The sequence below is a fragment of the Micrasema longulum genome, unplaced genomic scaffold (genome assembly GCF_059751315.1).
Source record: "Micrasema longulum isolate JH-2025_06_02 unplaced genomic scaffold, ASM5975131v1 h1tg002313l, whole genome shotgun sequence".
Taxonomy (NCBI): domain Eukaryota; kingdom Metazoa; phylum Arthropoda; class Insecta; order Trichoptera; family Brachycentridae; genus Micrasema; species Micrasema longulum.
In genome coordinates, this window is record NW_028279465.1 from 136663 (window position 1) to 144151 (window position 7489).

General features: G+C 33.1%; 1 non-coding gene across 1 annotated transcript; it reads right to left on the reverse strand.

Annotated features, from left to right (window-relative positions):
• Positions 1–2787: 2787 nt before the first annotated feature.
• Positions 2788–2908, reverse strand: LOC148272504 (U4atac minor spliceosomal RNA). Its single transcript, XR_015824825.1, has one exon. It is a non-coding gene; the product is annotated as a U4atac minor spliceosomal RNA (small nuclear RNA).
• Between the last annotated feature and the right edge of the window lie 4581 nt (positions 2909–7489).

A 7489-nucleotide genomic window follows, 5' to 3' on the forward strand; every position in this document is an offset into this window, starting at 1 on the left:
GTTATTATTTTCATTACAATTATGATTGCGTGATGTTGAGTTATGGGAAATGTTTATAAATACCGTGTCATGTTATAACAATAGATTATTTCCTTTTTTTAACTTATGTATATTTGTGTATAGTACGTATATATCTAAAATATAACGTATATGCGTTCATAATACATTAATCTTTGTAGGAACAACATGTAATGTTGGGTATGAACATTTTTTTCTGATGAAGTGGTCCAACCAAAACATTAAATCATTAAAAAGATCAATTTATTTAATGCGTAGGAACTGGGAACCTTATGAGAATCGTGTTTTATTTCATTTACGATTTAAAATACTTATTTTTTTCTAATAAGGTAATTAATAACTATCAAACGCCCAACGCCAATTGAGCGTAGTTATGCAGAAAGCAGCCAGCCATAGAAAAGTAAAACTGAGATAATAGCACTTTTGAGAAAAGAGTGAATAATTAAATCGACATAACAGTTGGAATGTATTTTATTTTGACAAATGATAAAAATGAATACATTCGTTATTTAAATAATACAAAAAAAAAATATGTATAAGACCAGTATTAATGATGTTTAAACATGTCCAAATTTTCAATTCAATTCAATTCATTTATTTTAATAAAACATATACATTACCAACATACATTCAATACGTAGGTACATATTTTCAAAAATAAAAAATACACGAAAGAGACTCATGTCAAAGTAGTAGGAGAATCCTGCTCCGGAAAACCACTTCGGATACATGCAACAGATCAATATACAGAGCGATGTTGTTCGGCATAGCGGTAGCCCTTCAAACAGGCATAACCATCGGCAGGTTGGTCCTGTATATCGGAATACGAAACAACCTATGCTGACGTTTGCAGACAGGCTTGATTCCTCCTTAGGGAGTTATTTAGAAAACGTTTTTGAGAAGAGAATATGAAAGTCTAGGCATTTACAGGGCTTATGACTTATCATTGGCTGGTTTAAGTGGCCACTTTGGAACATTCATAATTCTGCCCATGTTTAAACATCCATCTCACGTGGGTAAGATTCATCCGGCTGAACCATTTCACCTACTAGGCAACGCCTGAAAACGGTTTTTCATTCTTTTTACTTCTTCTTATACCGGTTAGTTTAATCAACAATGTTTTGAGTACGTCCAAATGTTTGTAGACAGGCTGGATTTTCTCCCAAGAAAGTTGTTTAGGTCTAAATTTGTTGCAACAGAGAGGGAAATCATTTTTGAGAAAGAAAACTTGTTTTCTCTGCCTGTTGAAACAAATTTAGATCTAAATAACTCTCTAGGGAGGAAATGCAACTTGTCTACAAACATTTGGACATTCTTAAAACATTACTGATTCACTGTAAGATGTAACATTCACCATTCTTCCTCTGTTGATTTTTGTGGGCGTTACCCATTATGTCGGTGAAATAATTCAGCCAGATAAATCTCACCCGTATTAATGAAGGTTTTAGCTCTTTATCTTCACAAACGTAAACGTGTGGAAGAATTCAAGGCATACGGTTTTAAAACATAAGCAGAATGGTAAACGTTACTCAGTCTGTAAAGTGGCCATTTAAACCAGCCGTTGGCAGGTCGTAAGCCCTGTAAATGCCTTGATTTCCATAAATCCTTCGCTCAAAGTATACTCCATCTCGGTTGTAATAAGTTAATAATGAAATCGGGTTGTGGTCCCGTGGCTAGTGTCTCGGACTGACGGCTCAAAGATCCGTGGTTAGAATCCCACTCTACCCCAACTTGATTCCCATTTTCTAATAGTGAGTTATTTACAACTCATTGAAAATGGCCCTCAAAGTTAAATATTTGGGTAAATTATAAGAACGCAAATATTTCTTTTTAAAAAAATAAAAATAATATCTCTCTATGGGGTGAAATTTAGTCTTTGTGTACATTTTTTTTTTTCATATTGAAACCATGTTTGATTTTAATAAAATTTTCTTAAAACTGTATTTTTTTGTACCAAAAAAGACCATGAGGACCAATAACAGTAGTAAATTACAGCACAGAACTCCCAGGCTGCAGAAAAACCACTTTAAATTTTTTGTGTTCTCACCGGGAATATAACCCGGAACCTTCGTGCGTAAGCTAAGCGTCTTAACCACTACCACGACAGAGGCCGCCATAGTGAGGAAGTTCAACCCTACGGGTATTCGGATACAAAAATGTTTTCTTACGCACGACAAAAATTAGAGCATTAAATTGTTTGTCAAAGTTTCATGAAAATGTATGAAAAAAAACGAACTATTTTGAACGACGTCACTAGTTCATATTAATTAACCAATGATAAGAGAGTTGTGAAAGGTTTCCGGTACGTCAATGGACCAATCGGCAGAACTGATCGATAAAAACCGGAAGAGAACTTGAGACGTCACACGCGGAGTAATTTCAGAAATTCAAAACTTTAAAAACTCATAGGTCTGATAAAATACGCAATTTTATTTTTTATTTGAATGCATGTTGACCCACTTAAGAGAATGAATCATTATTATTAATTAATACCCCTTCCACATCCAGTGGTGCATAGGGCACTGCATTAGTGGTGTAGTGGTCAAGACGCTTGACTCACGCACGGAAGGTTCCGGGTTCGATTCCCGGTGAGAACACAAAAATTAAAAATGTGATTTTTCTCAAGCCTGGGTGCTCTGTGATGTAATTCACCACTGTAATTAGGCTTCCTGGCCTGTTGTGGTGCAAAAAAAAAAAAAATGTAAAAAAAAAATACATAACAATTTTAATATTTTTTTAAATAATGTAAGGGCCCCCGTAAAGTATAGGGGCTACAAAAATTGCACTCGCCCCTACGAAGGGGGTGGGCGCGGGTTAGTTAATTTGGTGCCAGCATCAGTGACCTCACTTTACGATCCTTGATCACTATGCTCCCCAAGACAAGGAAGGCCGGCTAACGGAATTAAATTGTATATACGTTCAGCCAATACCATTTCATGAGCGCGCTGCGAACGAGAGTGCTGCCATCTTGCGGCAGAATTTAAAAAAACAATGGATTGATTTAAAAATCAATATGTTTTAAGCATAATACTTACCTAATTACTGAGAATCGAATGTGGTAATGGTGAAACTTAGTGTACTGTGCGCTGTGTGTTGAAGTTGGCCCGAACGCCTACTTTAAGCAGGTCCAGGGTTCAATTCCTGGGAAATTGGATGTAAAATTTTACACGGCAGTGCGTTCGAATGTTTTATGGCCTATATTAATTAATGTACGAGTGCCTGTCGGTGAGACAAGTTTCTTTTTATTGATCAATACGGTTACATAAAACGGTATTTAAATTTTTTTTTTTTTTTTTTTTCTAATATACGATCTTCTTTTATAAAAAAAGAAACTTGCTCTGGTGCGTGCTAGTTTTTTAGTGAGTTTGAAGTTATATATATATTAAAAAAAGTATTACACATGTTATTAGATATTACAAATAAGCATACATGTATATTTATTTATTTGTATATACGCCCAATGGGCGTTTTAAAGGACATATTTATACATAGAAAATTATTATAAAAGAAAATAGAAAGACACAATGGTCTATAGTAGACTTGGTGAGAGTGGAAGCGGGAGAGAAGTGTTTATAATTGAATTTGATTCAGTGATCGTATGGAAGAAGACAACCTGTTATCAAAGAAATCAAGACTGGTATGTTTGTTGGCAGACCTAAAAAATCTGGGCATAGGGTAATGAAAACCATAGTTAGTTCTATGGTTATCGGTATGAAAGAGTAAGTTTTGTCTGAGGTTTCTATTTGGGATATTTAATTTTATTGAGCTTAGTAGTTCAGGCGCATCAAAGAGTGAGTTGAGAATTTTAAACTTTAAATTTTAAACTAGAATGTCGGATTTATTTCAACGGTCTTGAAGAGAAGATATATTAAAGCTAGTTTCTAACTCGTTATACGTATATTGGTTTCTGGATAAGCCCAACCTCTAGCCTTTCTTTCTTTCTAGATCTTTCTTAAAACGCGATGTTGAACTGATTCAATATTTTTGATGTGAAAATCATAATATGGAGACCAGATAATAGAGGAATACTTAAGGTGCGGGCAACTAGGAAACAGAAGAGAGTTTTAAGGGTATATACTAGCATATGTACTATGCACACATAACTACATCAATATTGAATCACCTGCTCCACAAACGTATAGTTTATGTTATGTTTTTGTTATTTTATGGTGCGTTTTATACAACAACAACAAACCATTACGCCGTTTCTCCGTAAGGGTAGGCAGAAATGATAGAACGCCACAACACTCTATCTTTGCATACAGATCTCGCTTCCTCTACCGACTTTCCGACTTTTGACATGTCCATCTTCAAGTATTTGTTGGATTTGGTCATGCCGTGTCTCTCTCAGTCTTCCTCTATTTTTGCATCCATCAACATTCGCATTGTAAATATTCTTAGCCGTTCTTTCGCTGTCCATTCGTTCTACGTGTCCAAACCTGCGCAGAGCTCCTTTCTTGATTTTGTCGGTAATGCTTGTCTCGGCCTTACATAATGTACGGATCTCAACATTTGTGCATCTACCGTACATAGTTTTACCACACATTCGCCTGAAAGTTCGCATTTCGACAGCATTTAGTCTTCTTTCATCCCTGTTTTTCCAAGTCCATACTTCGCTCCCATACATCAGGGTCAGGACAGGGACTCCGTTGTGAACTGCTAATTTGGCCTCTTATGAGAAACATTTTATAATAAAGATATATAGAAATTAAATTTTAACCTAAATACGTAGTAAAAATAAATTAAAAACAACTTTGTTTTAAGCCCCTTTTTTTTCTACCGACCGCTTTTAAAGCTACAAAAGAATCTTGTGTAAGAGAAGAAAAAGTAGCTAAAATCAAAGTTGTTTTATACTGATTTTATTGTAATGAATAACTACAAAGTGCATCAAATTTGATTTTTAATTTTTAAAATATATATATATATATATATATATATATATATATATATATATAAATACGTAGTGTTTAAAACTGTCTCAGAATTTTGTAATTTCTCTCTGAATATTGAATATTCTTAATATATATATAGTTAATATGTAAATTTAAAAAATACATAAATACAGCGTAGCTATTTGGAAATGAACAATCGTAAATAAATCAGCTTTAACTCAATATAAATATAGTACGCAAAAAAATTAAATAAATATTATTTTATAATTTTATATTCTCTCGCATACGTTTTGGAACTTACATGATATTGGCATTTTAAATCAAGCCCACCAAAGTACAAGAGGCACGAGAATTCCTTCTTTTCCTTTCCACTATCTCCTTGTTTTGTCCATATTTATCTTATTTTAATATCTGGTATATTTATTATTTATATAGTTTAAACTTCAAGCCGTCGTCGCTTTATTACAGTAGTATTTAGTGAATACATATAATTGGATGGCAGGCCCTACTATGTATACATTTTATATAATTTTTTTTTTTTTTAAATATTCATTTAACCTGTACATCTGTTTGTATTCGAAATAAATAAAATAAAAAAAAAATAAAATAAAAAAAAAAAAAAAAAAAATATATAAATATATTTTTGGAAGTGCTCGGCTGCGGCGCGTACGAAGATGTTTACAACAAATTATTTTCTCGGGGAATCTAATTTTGATTTTTGTAGGCTGTTAAATATAATAAAATCCGATCTATAAAAGAATTCTGTCCCCGAATCTTTTGATAGCACGTCTTTTGAGCATAGTTGCCCCAGGTATAGGATCATTGTGTTTAGTACAATTGAGATCTTATTTTTTAAACCATTCAACTCCCATCAATAGATTGTTAGGTCCTTGAAATATCGTTGTACAAGTGCCTAATCTATGTCAGTACAAGAAAAAAAAATACGTATGACTATAATAAGACAATTTTAAAAAGTTAAAAAACATAATGTATACCTATGTATTTAATGTTTGAGAGCGCATAAATAATGATCCTTATAGTTATATATATATAGAAAACGAGGAACTAGAATCCCAACCGTCCATGCGCTCTGTAGCTGCAAGACGTACTGGGATATTTATTAATTGTACAGCGCCCTTGAGGTGGTTTTTACAAAAATCACCCTATATAAATTATCCAACTATATATATATATATATATGTCCGAATAGATAACCCTAAAATTGGCACACGTTACTTTTCGTATTTAGCGTAATTAATGAAATCAATAAAAAATATTTATTGTTATTAAATTAAGGTTGATATTTTACAATGTGACAATTTTTTAAACATGTTTTTACATTTTGATGAATTTCATTTAAGTTTTAGCGAGAAATTTAAACTCTTTCTCCCTTATAGACATTGTTTCCGTAGGACTGAAAGAGACGGTACTACACTGAATGATTTAAGACGTCAGACAATTTCGTCCAAGCTTTAGACGACAGATTTTATCAGACGAAAATGAGTCTGAATTACTTAAATGCTAATTTCTTATCCGCCAATTTAGTCAATTGTTTAACATGGCACAGCATCATGCAATAACATAGGGTGGATTCATTAATAATTTTTGAAAAAAATATTTCATTTATTAATACGTAGGTAGGTAAACACATAAACAGTACACCATGAGGCCAACTAATCTAATATTGATTTCATTTAGCAAATTTTTCACCCGCTAGTAGAAACTAAATAAAAAACGAAAATAATAAATAAGTATCCCCTCTCCGTAATTTTACCGGACCAAGTGGATTGGCGTGATACGTGTGAAACGGGCCCGTACATGACAAACACAATGAATCAGTTTAAGACTATTGATATTATAGTTTAAAGACATAAGTGGATGAAGGCGTTATGTCGTAAATTAAAAAAAAAAACTTTTTCAAAACATAAATGAAGATTTTATGTATAGCCCTTTCAATTAAAGCCAATTACAGCATCAAAAAGTAGCAGAAAACTGATTTTGAGAGCGAATTTGAAATCCGTAAATTAAGTAAGGCTTTAAAAAAATATTTTTTCTATGAGAGTTGCATTTACTATTTATCTTGCTTTAAAAGTACAAGGTTTGTTATTCGTAAATGAGAATTTTTCTGCTTTTAATAAGATTTAATTTTATCTTTAAGTGTTGGGATCAGGAATAATATTTCATAGTGAGTCAATCAGGAACTTCTTTAGCATTTGCTCTAGTGAAGAGGGAACCACTTAAAGCTCTTTAGAAAAAGCCGACCAGTTGATAGTCATCGATAGGCCAAATGTTCGGCATTTTAAGACCTACTTTAGGTATTTTACCAATGCCCAGCACTAAATCGACCATGTACGATTATGTAAGGCTGAGATAATCATTAAAGACAAAATCAAGAAAGGAGTTCTGCGTTGGTGCGGACATGTAGAACGAAAGGACAGCGAAAGAACGACTAAAAAGATTTATGATGCGAATATTGATGGACGCAGAAATAGAGAAAGTCCGAGAAAGATACGGTACGACCAAATCCAACAAATACTTGAAGATGGACATGTCAAAAGTCGGAATAATCGGCGCGCGAG